At 31.6% G+C, this 19,314-nt stretch overlaps 1 long non-coding RNA gene across 27 annotated transcripts in view; it reads right to left on the bottom strand.

Annotated features, from left to right (window-relative positions):
- The window catches only part of LOC127733859 (uncharacterized), a 29,133-nt gene that overhangs the window by 4,813 nt on the left and 5,006 nt on the right, over positions 1-19,314 (bottom strand). For 24 of the 27 annotated variants that reach the window (XR_007997195.1, XR_007997192.1, XR_007997212.1 and 21 more), the window contains exons 2-3: positions 14,704-14,796; positions 13,251-13,414 (exon numbers count right to left, since the gene is read on the bottom strand). This is a non-coding gene — a long non-coding RNA (uncharacterized LOC127733859). Of the gene's footprint in view, positions 1-13,250; positions 13,415-14,703; positions 14,797-17,150; positions 17,280-19,314 lie in introns of all 27 variants that reach the window. The other 3 variants (XR_007997194.1, XR_007997198.1, XR_007997201.1) reach the window with 3 other exon arrangements.

Raw genomic sequence — 19,314 nt, 5'->3', positions numbered from 1 at the left:
CAGTGGTTAAATGTTGTTCAAACTTTAAACTGACTATTGTTTATTTATAGATGAAAACAGCAAATTTTCAGGAAAATATCATTTGATATTTAAAAAAAGACTCATTTATTCCAATAACAATAATATGATAACAACAATAATAATGTAAGGCTGTTATTAGGAAATGAAATTTAATAGTAAATGATCAATTAAAAAATGTTGTATCCTGACCCATTTGAAATTATAAATAACATAACATGCCTAGTTTAAATGGTATATGGTATGAAAAAAGCTTGAGTATGGCCACAATAAACGATTCCATGTTCTAATTTTTGCTATAAACTGCTGATTTTTTTTTAATTTCATTTCCCAATGTTTTTCTTTAGAGAATCGTAAAATAAATAATGGAAATAAGCATTGAAATTACAGTCATTTTTTAAAATGAATATATTCGTTGATGGCCATACAATTGCCAAAGAAACATAACATTTAGAAGGAAAAGGAGAGATTTTTACTTTACTGTCATTTCAAATTGTAGGAGTGAGCAAGCCAGAACAAGAATATATGTTTTTTTTTCTTGCAGGGTATTTAATTGCATGTCATATAATGCACTACATTTCCTCTTAATTTTTTCATAGCCAAAACTACGAGTGCTTAGATTTCTTTTATATTGTTGAAAAGACCTCTTTCATCTCTTTGGCTTTTTCTAATGGGAGATAACTCAAAATATTTTATTTTACTCTTGTGGAAATCTGAATTATTTTATAATTTCCATAATTTTTCAGGATTACTAAACACCAGAACAAATGTGTGCATTCTTTCATTTAGACATTTGTTCAATACTTATTGACATGAGCCTTGTACAAAAGATTTATGCATGGTGAAATATAACAAATAATAGTCATGAATTAACTGTTTATTCATTTATTTATTTACACTGATTTGATATTCCATCCAGTATTCCAGTTTCACTATTTGAAGTAATTTTAAAATATTTTCCAGAATCTATTAACTTTTTGGAATATTTTCTTACATTTTTCACTATATAACTAGATTTGTTTTCTATATCCAAAGTATTCTCTTTGATTTCCCATGATATAAATATATATCCCAATTAAACAGGTGCATAGCCTTTAAATTATATCCAGAATTTTGTAATTTTTGATTATTTCCAATATCACATTACAAATGTTTTGGATATTTTATTCATATTTTTCCCTATATCGCTTGATTTTACTATATCCACAGTATTCAGTTTTTATTTTTTTCCCACATATATCGTGGAATATATCATATTCAAAATTTTTATCCTCATGTTATGAATTTTTTGGGAATATTTTACTTTTATTATTCACTTTATCACTAAATTTGACTCTATCCACTGTATTCACATTTCATTTCATTTCCATGATATATATCCAATTTAAACAGGTGAATCCAGAATTTTATAATGATTATTTTCAAAATCACATTTAAACATTTAAAGCCACAGAAACATGTTGGTTGAACTTATTTCTTCTACTTGCATTCCAGTTTTGAATTATTTTACCTTTTTGATTAACTAAATCCCAATTTATAAAAAGTGAATTCCCTTGAGAGAACACAGTATTGGTATGCACAAAAATCCTAATAGATTTCAAAGAAAAACACTGCAAGGTATAATCCATTTTTTTTTTTGACTTTTACATGTATATCATCATGTGAAAGCCACATAAAATATTTTGAATGAATTATTTCCTCCTTGATACATTTATGACAATCCAGTCAAAATCACATTTTAAGAAGAAAAATTAAATGGCATACAAGAAGTGAATTCAAATAAAATAAATCCCAATTTTTTATGCACATTGATTCCAATAGATTTCAAACAATGCGAATAATAATCCAAAATGAAAAAATTGAAGGGATATATGAAGAAATGCATAACATATATCCATCTAAAACTGAAACTGAAAACACCTGAATAGATATTTCTTGTTTCACTGACAACTGGACAATAATATGTATAAGGGTTAACAATTTAAATATTCTTTTATTATGTAAAACAGTTTTAATTTTCATAAATATTACATGCTGTTAAGAAAATCTTTTGACTGGTTTAGATTTTTGGGTATAAATTAGATTAATCATCTATATTGGGGAGTTAAAACAATGAAAACCAATGATATTTTCTTCCCTATCAATTTTATGATAGAATAACCCTAGGTGAAGAAAAACTTCAGGAAAAAAGCATGCTGTAAGGTTGGGTTAGGTGAAAAAAAAACAGTACAGGTAGCATCAAGGTAGACTCAACTCTAACAATACCAACTGGTCAATTTAATTGTCCCAATTGTATTGTCAATTTTACAATCTGGTTGAACAATAGGTAAAGGTAAAGAGCAACACCTATAGTCAAGTCACAGTAATGACAAACACTGCATAAAAAGTTAAATAACAAAAATACCGAACTGCAAGGAAAATTCAAATCGGAAAGTCTCTTATCAAATGGCGGAATCAAAAGCTCAATCACATCAAACGAATAGAAAACAACTGTCATATTCCTGATTTGGTACAGACATTTCCTATGTAGAAAATGGTGGGTTAAACCTGGTTTTATAGCTAGCTAAAGTTCTCACTTGTATGACAGTTGCATAAAATTTTATTATATTGACAACAATGTGTGAACAAAACAAACAGACACAATAGGTAAAAATGTCAAAAATAGGGGTACAGCAGTCAAAAAGTAAAATAACAAAAGTACCGAACCGCAAGAAAATTCAAATCGGAAAGCCCCTTATTAAATGGCAAAATCAAAAGCTCAAACACATCAAACGAATGGAAAATTTTGTTATTTTACTTTTTGTTGCAAGAGCTAGCAAGAATATATGTTTTTTCCCTTTCGGAAAATTACTAAGTGCTAAATGTAACACAGCCAAAAACGAAATCAAAATCGCAAAATGACAGAAATTCAAGGAGAATAAAGCAATTTACACTCAAAATCAGTTATACGTAGTTTTCTTATCAAATGGAAAATTTTGTTATTTTACTTTTTGTTGCAAGAGCTAGAGTATCTTTCGTCCCTCTTTTGTAATTTCCCAATCTTCTTGATTCGGCGTTTCGATTCTTCTAGTGCAATAAAATATGAACTAACAAGGGTTAAAAAGGAACTTTCAACAGAACAGAACAAAAGTGAAGAAAAAGACAGACAAGATTAAAACAGTAACTTTTAGTACAAAGTGTTTCAGCTAAAAATGAAAATTTAAGTGCAAATGTTCTATTTTTTACAAAACGACCAGAAATGAAAATGTGTTACTATAGACAACTGTCTAAATAATGTAAAACGGATATAAAAGTAAAATAGCAAAAATACCGAACACCAAAAATTCAAAACGGAAAGTCCTTTATCAAATGACAAATTCAATAGTTCAAACACATCAAACGAATGGAAAACAACCGTCATATTATAAGAGTTAAGAATTAGATCTCCAAGGAAAACTACATTTCGTATACGACATGCAACAAAAATTCGATGAAATCTAACACTTATTGACACGAAAGAAAGAAATTTAGTTCAAAATTGAAAAATTATTCTACGGATGCTTCCAATAGGAAGTGAATTTAACTTCAATTTCACTGTTTTTTTCTTTCTTACAAATTCCTCTACCAACATGCATAAGTTATATATTTAAAACTATCCTTCTCATCAGTTATCTTATTACTCATAATAATGAGTGATATATCTTTCATGACAAAACATATACATTTCTTGTAATAGTAGGGTGCCAATGTCCAAAAAGTCCTCTAGTTAACGAATTTAAGTTAACGGGTAACACACGGCTAATTTCTTTTGCAAATTATAGGAAAATCATTATATTTTACAATCATGATTGTCGTCGTAAGTTCCCATGGTCACAATTTTCTAAATTTCTTGTTTTTACAGGGTACCCCCAGATACCGTATTGTACGTGGAATCTTTAACACGAAAAATAAAATTATTACGCTCTTTGTTGGTGGTTTAAATAGTACTTATAATATAGTTTATACATTAAATATATCATATAACAAAAGCGGAAAGTATTTAAGCGATTTTAGTATAATTATTTCAGCATTTTAGTAAGACTAAAATTTAACCCGAAATTTACCACATTTTCATCGAAAGCAAAATTATAACGTGTATCATCACGATATTTTTTACTCTGATGAAAGCAATAAAACACGGTGCATGTGTGTGCCAAATTTCATGTGTGAAATGAAAGTAGTTTTGAAGAAATTAGCAATTAAAAACAAAAATTAAGTCAACATTTTGACATTTATTAAACACGGATTATCCCGTGACATTCATCATTTTGTTGCTTACACTATTAGGTCATTAGGTATAGAACCACTAATTCAGGCCCGGTCGGAAAGAACATACAAGAAAGTAGTACATATTGTAAACAAAATAGTTCCTACGCATAGCTGTATCTTTGTCAATAGTTGGAATATTTGGGTAGTTTTAGTATCAAATGAAAGCTTGGGGACTTGGGATCACTGTAGAATCCTTATTGAAAGTTTTATTTGAATAATAAAGAAGTATATGAAATTTTAATAGGAGGGCTCATTTGGACTGTTGTTCAGATCAGAAGTTCCTGTTTTTGTACTATCAAACTTCCGGGAACCAGTACGCTCTAATATGCAATTAAAGGTATGTTGATTTTTTCAGCACAAGTCAGGATAAGGTACAGTTTTGACATGAAATAACTGCCACTTTATTTGAACTTAAGACAAAGTAGCCATTAATGCTTGAATTTGCAGAATTTAACATAGAAAGCAATGGGGCTATGAATTAGTGGTTTTATACCTATTACTGACAGGCATGTGAAATTCTATTTTTAGAAATCATACCCTTTACAGTGAAAATTGGTCACATTTGTTGTCAGAAATCATGTTACATTATTTTTTTTATGTAACAATTATGTTAGTGTCAAGTTACAACCCTCAAATTGCTAAAATAAGGTATTATAGCCTTTTTTGGTCATTTAGCATGCACACAGTTAAGATTTTACCCGAAATTTTAATTTTTGGATTATCTAACACTGAAACCAATGACTTGTATATCATGACTAGTTTACAGTATAAATATTGTTTTGGTCAAATTATCTAGTGGTCATTTAGCATGCACACAGTTAAGATTTTACCCGAAATTTTAATTTTTGGATTATCTAACACTGTAACCAATGACTTGTATATCATGACTAGTTTACAGTATAAATATTGTTTTTGGTCAAATTATCTAGTGAGTGTTCATGTTTTATTGTGTTTCTTAGTGAATTACTTATTTCAAGGAAAATTGGTGTATACTTATGTAGGAAATCCAAAACCTCACTTGAAATGCATTTTATAACCATTTTAGCAAGTTGTCTAGCTTGGAGATACATAAATTGCTCTTGTTGATCCATGTTTATACATAAAAGTATGATTTTTTTACCAAATCACTCTCCTTTTCCAACATGTAGAAAAAAGGGGGGACAAAATTATCAATTATATTTTATGTTTGGACCACTGTATTTATATTGAAGGAAGAATCTCTGATAAAAATAAACATATAGGTAAGAACACTGTTATTTGAGTAGATATTAACAAATCAGAGCTGGGAAAAATTGAAAAAGTGTTATATCTGTCACTATTAGTATCCATAAGTAGTTTTCTTTGTTTAACGCATATGCTACTACCAGTCCAATTTGAGCTTGAATTCAGTGATATAGTGTTTTGACAAAAGCTTGATGTGTTTTTCTATGCTAGAAATAGATCATAGAAGGAAATTAAGTCAAGCAGAAGTCAATATAACAAGTTTGGTGCTGTTATAGGTATAGAACCACTAATTCAGGCCCGGTCGGAAAGAACATACAAGAAAGTAGTACATATTGTAAACAAAATAGTTCCTACGCATAGCTGTATCTTTGTCAATAGTTGGAATATTTGGGTAGTTTTAGTATCAAATGAAAGCTTGGGGACTTGGGATCACCGTAGAACCCTTATTGAAAGTTTTATTTGAATAATAAAGAAGTATATGAAATTTTAATAGGAGGGCTCATTTGGCCTGTTGTTCAGATCAGAAGTTCCTGTTTTTGTACTATCAAACTTCCGGGAACCAGTACGCTCTAATATGCAATTAAAGGTATGTTGATTTTTTCAGCACAAGTCAGGATAAGGTACAGTTTTGACATGAAATAACTGCCACTTTATTTGAACTTAAGACAAAGTAGCCATTAATGCTTGAATTTGCAGAATTTAACATAGAAAGCAATGGGGCTATGAATTAGTGGTTTTATACCTATTACTGACAGGCATGTGAAATTCTATTTTTAGAAATCATACCCTTTACAGTGAAAATTGGTCACATTTGTTGTCAGAAATCATGTTACATTATTTTTTTTATGTAACAATTATGTTAGTGTCAAGTTACAACCCTCAAATTGCTAAAATAAGGTATTATAGCCTTTTTTGGTCATTTAGCATGCACACAGTTAAGATTTTACCCGAAATTTTAATTTTTGGATTATCTAACACTGAAACCAATGACTTGTATATCATGACTAGTTTACAGTATAAATATTGTTTTGGTCAAATTATCTAGTGGTCATTTAGCATGCACACAGTTAAGATTTTACCCGAAATTTTAATTTTTGGATTATCTAACACTGTAACCAATGACTTGTATATCATGACTAGTTTACAGTATAAATATTGTTTTTGGTCAAATTATCTAGTGAGTGTTCATGTTTTATTGTGTTTCTTAGTGAATTACTTATTTCAAGGAAAATTGGTGTATACTTATGTAGGAAATCCAAAACCTCACTTGAAATGCATTTTATAACCATTTTAGCAAGTTGTCTAGCTTGGAGATACATAAATTGCTCTTGTTGATCCATGTTTATACATAAAAGTATGATTTTTTTACCAAATCACTCTCCTTTTCCAACATGTAGAAAAAAGGGGGGACAAAATTATCAATTATATTTTATGTTTGGACCACTGTATTTATATTGAAGGAAGAATCTCTGATAAAAATAAACATATAGGTAAGAACACTGTTATTTGAGTAGATATTAACAAATCAGAGCTGGGAAAAATTGAAAAAGTGTTATATCTGTCACTATTAGTATCCATAAGTAGTTTTCTTTGTTTAACGCATATGCTACTACCAGTCCAATTTGAGCTTGAATTCAGTGATATAGTGTTTTGACAAAAGCTTGATGTGTTTTTCTATGCTAGAAATAGATCATAGAAGGAAATTAAGTCAAGCAGAAGTCAATATAACAAGTTTGGTGCTGTTATAGGTATAGAACCACTAATTCAGGCCCGGTCGGAAAGAACATACAAGAAAGTAGTACATATTGTAAACAAAATAGTTCCTACGCATAGCTGTATCTTTGTCAATAGTTGGAATATTTGGGTAGTTTTAGTATCAAATGAAAGCTTGGGGACTTGGGATCACCGTAGAACCCTTATTGAAAGTTTTATTTGAATAATAAAGAAGTATATGAAATTTTAATAGGAGGGCTCATTTGGCCTGTTGTTCAGATCAGAAGTTCCTGTTTTTGTACTATCAAACTTCCGGGAACCAGTACGCTCTAATATGCAATTAAAGGTATGTTGATTTTTTCAGCACAAGTCAGGATAAGGTACAGTTTTGACATGAAATAACTGCCACTTTATTTGAACTTAAGACAAAGTAGCCATTAATGCTTGAATTTGCAGAATTTAACATAGAAAGCAATGAGGCTATGAATTAGTGGTTTTATACCATTAACAAAGACAGTGGTCATTCAATACATTTCTCATTTTGGCTTGTTGTGTGGTTGATATATTTGTTTTGAATAGCCAGCTCACTTTGTAAATTGTTATTTTCTTCTGAGGAATATGTTTTGTGTCTGTTTTTCAATACTTTAAACTTTTTATTGAATAGATATTTTTGTTATAATTGTAGTATAAGAATAAAATCGGTCGGTTTCATTTCACACCCGGAATGTGGCACATCAAGCCTATGTTATGGTCTTGCATGATGTTTTCGACCTAAATCCCCCTCGGTGTGAACGACAACAAAAATGTATCACCGTTCGTGCTTTAAATTATACACCAGCAGACACAACTGCAATAATTGCAAAGCTGAATTGGCGCTAGGTTTGTCCGAGCAAACCACTGAATATGCTGAAGCCAATGACCTATATGTGCGAAGCTGGCAGCAGGGAAATTTTTTTCCGGATTGACCTTTTTTTTCATTTGTGGCTACGCATGCATATTTTTTTCCGCGGCGTTGCTGCGCGAAAATTTTATTTTCACTTTTGTACACATTTACATCCTCAACTTTCCTGTATTTCAAGTTGCAGAGTATTCATTTTCATCCGGTCTTGTGCAAAGTCATTTATTTTCAGTTCATACCAGGCCAAATTATTGATTTTCAAAATCCTCCTCCCTTCCCTCCTTTCGAAATCAAATGGTCGTCCCCTTACTGAAAGCTAACGAAAGGACGTCATCAATTAATAGTCTGAGAAAAGTATTATCATAAACATAATTACCGTAAAAACTAGGATTCTACTGGTACAGCATGTTTACTAACTGACTGAATTATGTCGAAATTCTTAGAGAAAAGGATTATACATTCTTTATATGCCTGTCCCAAGTCACGATCGAATCGGTATTTGAGTGGTTGTCGTTGGTTCATGTCTGGTTTTTTTTTGGTAAGTTGTTTCGTTATAAATTAGGCTGTTGGTCTTCTCAAATGAATTGTTTCAATTTTTTTATATCCGGGCCTTTTATAGCCGACCAAACGGTATGTGTTTTCTCATTGGTGAAGGCCGTGTGGTTGCCTATAACTGCTTACTTCCACATCTCCTTATTTTTATATTATACAAGTATTACATAAAATTAACATTTATTTATCAATGTTCCATGTAAATGAGGTACGGTCAGATGAACTCTGCCACAAAGACATGTAAACTTTGCTACCATTCCATACACCAAATATATTTGACCAACTACTTATAGTATCTGAGACAAGGACTTGACAACTGAAACTTAACCTTGTTCACTGATCCATGACATGAGGTCGAGGTCAGGTGAACCATGTATGACCGACATGTAGACACAGGCACTTGTCTCAGAATTTTTTCCCCTAAATACCTTAATATAACAGGAAATTTTTTTTCTGAGACAAGTGCCTGTGCATGTAGACCTTGCAAGGATACCATATATTAGTAACCAAATATAGTTATCAAAGATGCAAAGGATACCAAAGGGACATTCAAACTCACAAGCGAGACATTCACATGACGAAAAAAAGCTATACAGTTTTTTAGCAGTCACTAAACCATGAAAATGAGGTCAAGGACAATGCTTGTATGACAGACGGGGACTTTGTAACACAATGGATCTATATACAAAGTATGAATCATCCGATTCATCTACCTTCTGAAATATAAAGATATACAAATAGTTTACGGTGTTGCCGCCGCCACCATCAGATTGTATGCTGTATGCCACTCATTCTGCGACTTGCTTCGAATGCGATTTAAAAAAGAACAACTGAAATTAGCTCTCTTACCTAAACCTGGTCGATGGGCTTTCTACTAAACAGTAGATAATGAAACGTAATAGCTACTGCTAGCTTCGGCAATTTTTCTATGTCGTTTCAATATGATTAAAATTCTGATCTATTTTAACTCGCGTGCTCGTATATATAAGCTCATATGAGGATATCGAAATCAGAGATCTATATTTTAATTAGATTGTTGTTGTTTACAACCCTCATTTTGTAGATAATCTTTGACTTCATGTCAAATGTAGGCCAATTTATGCTCAATAAGGCATATAAGTGCGTAAGATGTAGTGATTAATCTGTTTCTAATTGTCATTTTGTTTTCATATATACTTTAACAGAAACCCTCCCCCTCTTTAATCGTTTGCAGTTTTTCTTATTTCTATAAAGCAAAGATATACTCAGACCTGCTAATTCAATCCATTCTGCGTTAATATTACTAGTTTTGGTAATTGTATGTGCTTCCACACTCACAAAAATAAAATTGGATATTTACCGAGAAAATCATTACGAACACCTATCAAAAGACGAAAATAACATTTTGGGAGGGCAACTTTAAAATGTTAATATCTAAAAAAATATCTATAGAGATCACTTGTATCGAATCTTATGTAAAAATTCTGAATTTGAAAATTTTAATAGGTCAAGGTCACTGTTATTTAACAGCAGAATGAAACTTGTAAAAGTGCATCCTATAAGTACAAATGCCAATCTCGAACCATATTTGACAACATAAATATCAAATTAGTCCTAAATATAGAAACTATAGTTATAACCCTTTGAATTATTCTAATTTCTTTTTCTATAAACGCATATATGTAGGGGCGGCCAGCTGTCTAAACGTGACTCTGCGTTTTCCTTGAAAAATTTTAGTTTTGACCTTTGACCCAAATTTAAGAAAATCGTGACCACTGAAGACAACGACGACATCAATATTTCGATGAGGCTTGTTCTCCTCTTTCCAATGATATCAAATACAGCCGTGTGTTATTCCGTTAACCCAAATCGATCAAATTCGTTGACTGGGCACCCTACTATAAGCAGTATCTGAACCATGAGTACCAGGACAACGAACACATGACAAACTAAAACTTCGTAACATCAAATTATTCAGTGAGTATGGAATAAAAAATGTTTTACACATCTAGCATGAATTATCAAAACACTTTTTAAAGTCGTTTTCTACACTTTTTTTTCTAAATAAGCTGTTTGATATGATAACTTCTTAATCATATATATTAGAGATTTGGGGACTTTTGGTTAAGATCCATGACCTTTGACTTTAAATTGACCTCAATATTTTGACCTTCGTTTGTTATTGCTATAACATTTTAACTGAAAGAGTTAGAAATAGAAAAAAAGAGCAAAATGTTTAGAACATTATTTAAAGCAAAAATTTGATACATTCAGTTTAAACCAATCTGATGACATTTATAGGAGTTATTGCCCTTTTGATACTTAGAATAATGACTTATAGCTTCATATTGGAATATGATAAAGATATGGGGTATTTTACTTTAAGTTAAGAGACATCAACAGGAGGTGAACTGGTCCAAACCGAAAGTAGCCATTTTTGTACTAATTTCATACATAATACATAGAAACGATATATTTTTCGAATCAGCATAAAGTCACCAATCATACGAAACTGGAAATGACATTGTGTAAACTGGAAGTAGCAAATTATCTCCCTTATTTCAAGCAAAAGAACATGGATACCATATTTTTTGGACTCAGTGTTGAATGTTGGCTATCAAATGACGCAAGAAGTTACTTTTCTAAGCCTTACTTAATACAAAGTTTCAATAATCTATATATGAATGAAACTAGCGAAAGCTTAGTTTTCTCCTAATGCCTTAAATGACTTTTTAGACCGGAGATTACTGTTTTTTTCTAAATATTGTATGCATTTTATCTCATATCTTTATTCAATATGAAAATAAGGAGATGTGGTATGATTGTCAATGAGACAAATATCCAACAAAGTTCAAATAAATTAGATATTAGTAATTATAGGAAACTGTACGGCCTTCAACAATGAGATAAATTACTACCGTTTAGTCGGCTCTAAAGGCCCCAACATACAAAATATGAAACAAATTAATTTGAAAAAACTAAGGGCCTTATATAACAAAACAATTTACAAAAAACAAATATGGCAGACATGAACCATTGACAACCACTGAACTACATGCTCTTGACTGGGAAGTAGGAACAAATGTAAAACGGAACAATCGAACAAACAGACACACCTATCACTACATACGGGCCACTTAAAAGGCATGGCGTATATCAATATACAATTCATGCTGGTTGATAGCAATAGCTTAAACCAGCTCTCTGGGTCATGTAAGCTAACCTTTAGTTGTTACTTCTATGTCATTTGGTCTCTGATGGAGATTTGTCTCATTGGCAATCATACCACATCTTCTTATTTTCATAAACATATCCAATAAGAGCCATTTTCAAATGTGTCCTTCAATAAATTATTCCTGTCAATTTTGTGAGATGGATAAGCAGAAGATAATATAATGTCCACATGGTTCAATGGGAACTTTCATCGCAAGATTACTGCCTTGCATGTGCCATCTTTCAATGTGCTATTCAGATTATTAGTTACATGCAGTTTTACATCAATTTGCTTAGAATTTAGAGAAGTAACAATTCAAAAAGTGGACAAATATAAGAATAGATTACTCCGAATTCGTTTTCGCTGAATCGATTTATGACTATTGGACAGCGGTATACTACTGTTGCTTTTTTATTGCCTCTGGTGGCACTATTTTCAACCAAAAATAAAAAAAGCAAAAAGCAAAAAGTAAAAAACAAAAATACCGAACTCCGAGGAAAATTCAAAACGGAAAGTCCGTAATCAAATGGCAAAATCAAAAGCTCAAACACATCAAACGAATGTGTTTTATAATTGAACTGTCAAACAAGTTGGAGGTTTAGCTAGCTATAAAACCAGGTTTAACTCACCATTTTTTTTTAAATGCCTGTACCAAGTCAGGAATATGACAGTTTGTTTTCACTGGTTCCGTTGATTGATATTTACGGACTTCCCCATTTTGAATTTGCCTTGGAGTTCCGTATTTTTGTTATCCTATTTTTACATTTGTCTTGTCAAGTTTGGTACAAACAGACATGATATTGATAAAATTTGAAAAAAAAACAAAGTCACAACAAACAGATAGATAAAAAATGACTGATGTCAAGTGATGACAACATCTCATAGTCAGATCGACCTTTTACGCCATATGCAGTGAAAAATAGTTATTCTAATATGAATAAATTATTTAGCTTTGTGGACGCAGCTTTATTTTAATTTCAATAAACATTGATGGTGATACACAACAAAAACATTGATGCACATGCAAAACATCACATTTCAAATTGCAACATCAAATTTATTTTGAAGGACGCAGGAGATCAAAATCAACATTTTTTTATGATGTTGCTCACTACGAAATAAAATAAAAACATTCTATAAAGTAAGTCTGCATGTATTTGAATGATTTTGATTTTGCTTCATTAAATCAGAATGGCTGTAATTTCGAACATGTCTTATAGGTAAGATTTTAAGTACAAAAGTTTAGAATTTTCTTATTTGAATCGTTTTTTGTAAAGACATTGTCAAAAATAGTACCTACCAATGTTAAAATGAGCATAGAGTATGAAATATAAGAAGTTTTTCGTACAGAAAGGAACTACTTACAAAGCCACCGGCAATAAATGCTCCTGCATAATATTCACTTTTACCATATATAGCACCTGATATCCCACAAATCAGTAAGGAAATGGCAAATATAGCTTCTAAAAGACCAATTATTATGAAACTCTTGAATACTTTCTTTCTCTCCCTTCTCTCTGCCTCAATCACTGGAAAAAAAAAAAAAAAAACTAGAATAACACCAATTTACCATTGTTGGCTGGAACTAAATAGCAAGTTGTAAATATCTATTGTAAATTAACAATTTTAACTTAATTGACAGTAATAAAATATACATGTTTTAATTTTCATTGAAGCAAATAAAATATGAATATGTTTCTCAAGACTTGTAATTAAAAAAAAAATTAAAGTATTTCACTGTATTCCCCCCCGCCCCCCCCCCCCTAAAAATTAAGATTTTGGTCTGAGGTAATCTGCATTTAGTTATCATAGGACAAGAAGTGTTGAAGGACAGATAGATAAACAGACCCTTATAAAGAAGCAGGCTATTCACAGTGAAGGTTTTATAAAAAATATCTATCATAAACTTTGTAAATACATTTCAGTGTTGTAGTATTTAATTGTAAATTTAAAACATGTCCCAAGTGAGGAGCCTATAGTTGTTGTCGTTGGTTTATGTCTGTAGTATTTTTTTTGTAAATTGTTTTGTTATAAATTAGGCCGTTAGTTTTCGTAAAAGAATTGTTTCATATTTTTCATGTCGGGGCATTTTAAAGCCAACTATATGGTATGGGTTTTTCTCATTGTTGAAGGCCGTACGGTTGCCTTTAATGGATTACATCCACTTTATTTGAACTTTTCTGGATAGTTGTCTCATTCATAATCATACCACATCTCCTTATTTTTATATGTATGTAAAATGATAACCATTTAAGTTTGATTTATGTATGAAAAAATATGAAAAACTATGATTTAGAAGTGTGATGAAACAAAAGCTCACGCGCTGAAATGTCTCGCCTACTTTACTTATGATTGAATTAATGGTGATAGTCTGTAAAATGAAGGTTGCAAAACAAGTATCATATACTAGTAAACTAACATTATGATCAATGATCTATGTAAATGAGTTCAAGATCATATGAAACCTGCCAGACAGACATGTACAGTTTATAATCATATCATACGTTAAATATAGGTAGTTAATCGCCTATAGTAACTGAGAAACAGACCTGGTTATTAAACCTGGACATTGACCAACGAACCATAAACCATAAAAATTAACCAGTAGACGGGCAGAAAATAAGGCCAATGTCAGGTGATAATGTCTGGCTGACAAAATCTCTTCATGAACAATCTCCATTCTAGTTTTTTTCATAGTAAGTGCAATTTGGGATATCAAGACGTCGGGATTACGGTAATTTTTACAATTTTCTAAAACAGCTGTCACAGTCTGAGGAAAAGATAAACTTGTCATACTTTAATACCAAGTTGAACATACCTTCTTGGGTAGGACTATTAGCCATTTTACATAAATCAATTCATCTATTTTGCGATCTCAGCTGGTATAACATTCAGATATAAATCTTATCTACTGAAAAAAAAAGACTTCTGTTATATGCGTAGCTTCTCAGCTGAAGATTAAATATAGCCAGAAGAATAAGTGTGTACAGTATGTGTATTTTATACAGACTGAATTTATTTGTGAAGTATAGACTTATCAGAAAACAACATCTATAAAGACATAACAAATTTGACATTTTTTACAAAAGATAGATTTTGAATTTCTAACATATATATATGATCAACATTTTTGAAACTTGTCCAAGAAGGCATTCAAAAACAACAAAATTGAGTAAAATAAAACTTTAATTCACAACATTTGCATTGTTGATGTTTTCTAGTTTATGACTGATTGAGTTATGATATAATTACGCAGGATTGAGTATAATTGCTATAAGAGAAGCTCTGGTGGTGTAGCAATACAGTAGAAAAAGGAGATGGCTGACGAAACTTTAGTGATGGCTAATGAAAACAATAGAATACAAGTTATAGGAGATTTGTGTAAAATTGGTTTTAAATGTTGTTATGCGAATAAATTCCTGGAAGACCAACTTCACTTTATTTTTTCTGTGGGGTTCGTATTGCTAAGTCTTTAGTTTTCTATGTTGTGTTTTGTGTACTATTAATTGTCTGTTGGTCTGTTTTAGCCATGGCGTTGTTAGTTTATCTCTATGAGTTTTAATGTCCCTCTGGTATCATTCTCCTCTCTTTTATACAGAAGGAGACTGAAACCACACCCTTGTGTGTAATTACTGTAAACATGCCGTTTGACAACAGCGATGTGGAAAAAGAAAAACAAAGATACCTTGGAAGGTAAGAAGGAGGAGGAGAAAATGTAGGAGCACTCATGACATACTACTAATTGAAGACTTTAATGGGTCAGCATATCGCCCAAAAACATTTCATGCTCCTCTATTCATAACACATCCATAGCTGAAAATTTACTCAGAGAAAGAAACTTTTTCCGTCATAACAGGAATTCTTATGGATATATCGACTATATTTTCTCAACAAAAAATAAAAATACACCAAAAAGATCAGATCTCAGATATAAAAATATTGCTATGCACATGTCAGAGCTACAATCAAAAGAAAACTAGCTAGGAAAGCCACCAAACCAAAATCAGTCATTGTGAAATAATTGAGGAAATGCAGTCTACAAAAATATCGAATAACCATATTAAACTTCGAACTAGCAACACAAATATTGGTTTTAGTGCAAATACAACAATGGACAATCTCAAAATTCATTGTATACTCATAACTCATGACTAAAATCTTCTTTTTACTGATCATTTTGTTCTGTTTAGTTTCTGCCAAAAACAAAACCAGAATGCACACGATAAAATGTCTCACGTCCTGTACTGACCATGATTGATTTAATGTTGAAAGTCTTTAAAATGAAGGTTTTACTGCAAGTATAAAACAAGATTAACAATATCAATGGTCGATGACAATAAGGGTCAAGGTCAGATAAACCCTGGCAGACATACATGTACACCTTATAATAATTTCATAACCAGATATTGTTGAGCTATTGCTTATAGTATCAAAACCAAGCCAAACTGTGCAATTACTGAGCAACGGCCCACGAAAATGAGGTCAAGAACAAATGATACCTGCCAGACTGACATAAACACCTTACAGTCATTCCATACACCAAATATAGTTAACATATCGCTTATTGTAATTGAAAAACAAGCACAGACACAAAAACATAATATTGAACAGTGAACCGTGAACAATAGGTCAAAGTCAGATCAAACCTGCAAGACTGACACTTACCCATTACAATCATTCCATTCACCACTATATAAATAACACATAGCTGAGAGGGTGATAGAGCAGATTGTTACCTCGAGAAAACATTGTCAACTGAGGCGAAGCCAAGGTTGACAATGTCTTTTCGAGGGGTAACAATCTGCTCTATCACCCTCTTAGATATGTGTTATTTAATTTATTATACTGAATGTTCTGTTATTACTGTCTATTAAATTTCAAATTCAAAGTAATAAACTATGACGTCTTGTACATAACAACCATCCGTATTTAATAAAGCGCACACTTGATCAAGCGTCTCGGAACCGTGAATGGTAATAGAGTATTTACCATAGGATAGAGTACATTGTATCCCTCGTATTAACCAATCAAAATCTGGCTTTTTTGCATGAAGTATAATAAATATATTTGCCCTACTGCTTAAAGTATCTGAGATACGGACCTAATCACCTAACCTTAAGCTGGATCAATGATCTTTGAAATAAGTTCGAGGTCAGGTGAACCCTACCTGACGGACATGAAGACATTGTAACGAACCATATACCAAATATAGTTATCCTATCACTCATAGTAAGTGAGAAATTCACATTTCAAAAAAAAACTTACTATATCTTTTTTTCAAGCAGTCGCTGAACCATACAAATGAGGTTAATGACAATAGACATATGACAGACGAAAACGTCATATCATTAGGTATCTGCATACAAGGTATGGAGCATCCAACTCTTCTACCTTCTGAAATATAAAGCTTTATACAAATAGTTTACGCCGCCGCTGCCGGATAGAAATCCCTATGTCTCGTATTCCGCAATTTTAGCCGCAGGCGAGACAAAAATGAATAAAACTCATCACTCAAGGGCAGAAATTTCCATAGAACTGAACTGTCAGTTTCGGCTTTGTTTACCTATTTTTTTAATGTGCCTTGCTAATAATTTTTGCTGTTTACATATTCTATCTATCATCAGTAGTTTTTGCCAAAAACACAAAAAGCAATAAATTCGTCATTTAGAGGCAAAAAGTGAATAACCCCTTTAAGCAGTCACCTGTTAATTTTAATATTTAAGATAACAGTCAAAACTAAAAAAAAATAGGATAAACATTGTCATTATAATGCGATATTGACCATGTTGACGTATCTTGTCTTGCTAATCTTTTTTTCTATCTAAAGTTTCTTTCTTTTTATCATAGTTCTTAATAACAGACAAAAGGGAGAAAAAGGTAACAAATCATCATTAAAGGGCGTTGACTCATATAATGAGTTGTCTGATGATTTCAGCTATTTAAACCCATTTTGGCTGCTGGACCACAATTATTTTCAGGGAATATGCCAGTTGTAATCTTCGGAAAATTTATATACCAAGTAAGGAAAATGGCAGTTGTTACCTTCTGAAAATGCAGGTACCAAGTCAGGAATATGACAGTTGTTATCTTTGGAAAATGCCTGTACAAAGTAAAAAATATGCCAGTTGTTTTCAAGTCGTTCTTTTGGTTGGACTTCCTACTTTTGAATTCCCCTTTGAGTTTTATATTTTTGTTATTACATTTTTGACTTATAAGTAGATCTGGTCCTGAAATAATTGTGTAACTCATAAGTATTTAAGGATACCCTAAAAATATAATTATGGAGCTCCATCAATGTTCAGAATATCCTTCATTTTATAAAAAAAACCCTCCTGAAATTAAGCAATTTTGACCGATTATTTGTAGAGATCCTAAAATTCAAATTGTTGAGAGTTTTCGAGATATTAGACAAAACGTTCTTTTATTCCCATGTCCTATTTTTTAACCATTCAGGCCATATTGGCTGGCAGGCGGGACCATCAATCACAATTGTTTAACTAAATACCCTATGATGATTGTGGCCAATTTTGTTAAAATTTGGCCTAGTAGTTTCAGAGGAGAAAATATTTTGTAAAAGTTGACTACTGACAGACGAATGATGCCATGTGATGAGAATAATATATTTGACCCTTTGGGCAAGGTGAGTTAATAATGCAAAATGCATACAATGGAGATGTACCCGACTACAATAAATCAGTAAGAATAAAATGCAATTGGTAATCACATCGGAAAAGGATATATCAACAATTACTTAAGAAAAGTATTCCCTATTGAAAAATGGAGGAACACAAAAAGACAAAAATAACTGCTAAACTCACGGCTTGTGGCGATCAAAAAGCTATATTGGCAGGCTCATGAATAAGCACATGGCTCAAAAATGGAAAAAAACTGGTCAACCAAAAATGACAGCAGCTTCTTCTGACAAAGACTATGAATGGGTAACCAACAAGAATATTCTTCGAATGTGGACAAGTTATTTTAAAGAATTATATACAATCCAGACTATAGACAGGACTATTCAGACAGTTCAACCCACCATTTTTTTTCTTAAAATGTCCTGTACCAAGCCAGGAAAATGGCCATTGTTATATCATAGTTCGTTTCTGTGTGTGTTACATTTTAATGTTGTGTTTCTGTTGTGTCGTAGTTCTCCTCTTATATTTGATGTGTTTCCCTCAGTTTTAGTTTGTAACCCGGATTTGTTTTTTTCTCAATCGATTTATGAATTTCGAACAGCGGTATACTACTGTTGCCTTTATTTTTGATTATCCTGCAAAATCCTATTATAGAAAAGAAAGAAAAAAGCGGAAAGTCAGAATTGAGTCAAAAAAAAGGAACAAAATACATAATACTTTAAAAAAACGAAGCATTGAAAATCCCCATATATTGATTTAATCTTAGCCAAACAATACAATAAAGCTGTTTCCGA

The sequence above is a fragment of the Mytilus californianus genome, unplaced genomic scaffold (assembly GCF_021869535.1).
Source record: "Mytilus californianus isolate M0D057914Y unplaced genomic scaffold, xbMytCali1.0.p SCAF_3, whole genome shotgun sequence".
NCBI classification, from domain to species: domain Eukaryota; kingdom Metazoa; phylum Mollusca; class Bivalvia; order Mytilida; family Mytilidae; genus Mytilus; species Mytilus californianus.
The sequence above is the reverse complement of the archived record's forward strand: the minus strand, read 5'-3'. Positions and strand labels throughout refer to the sequence as shown.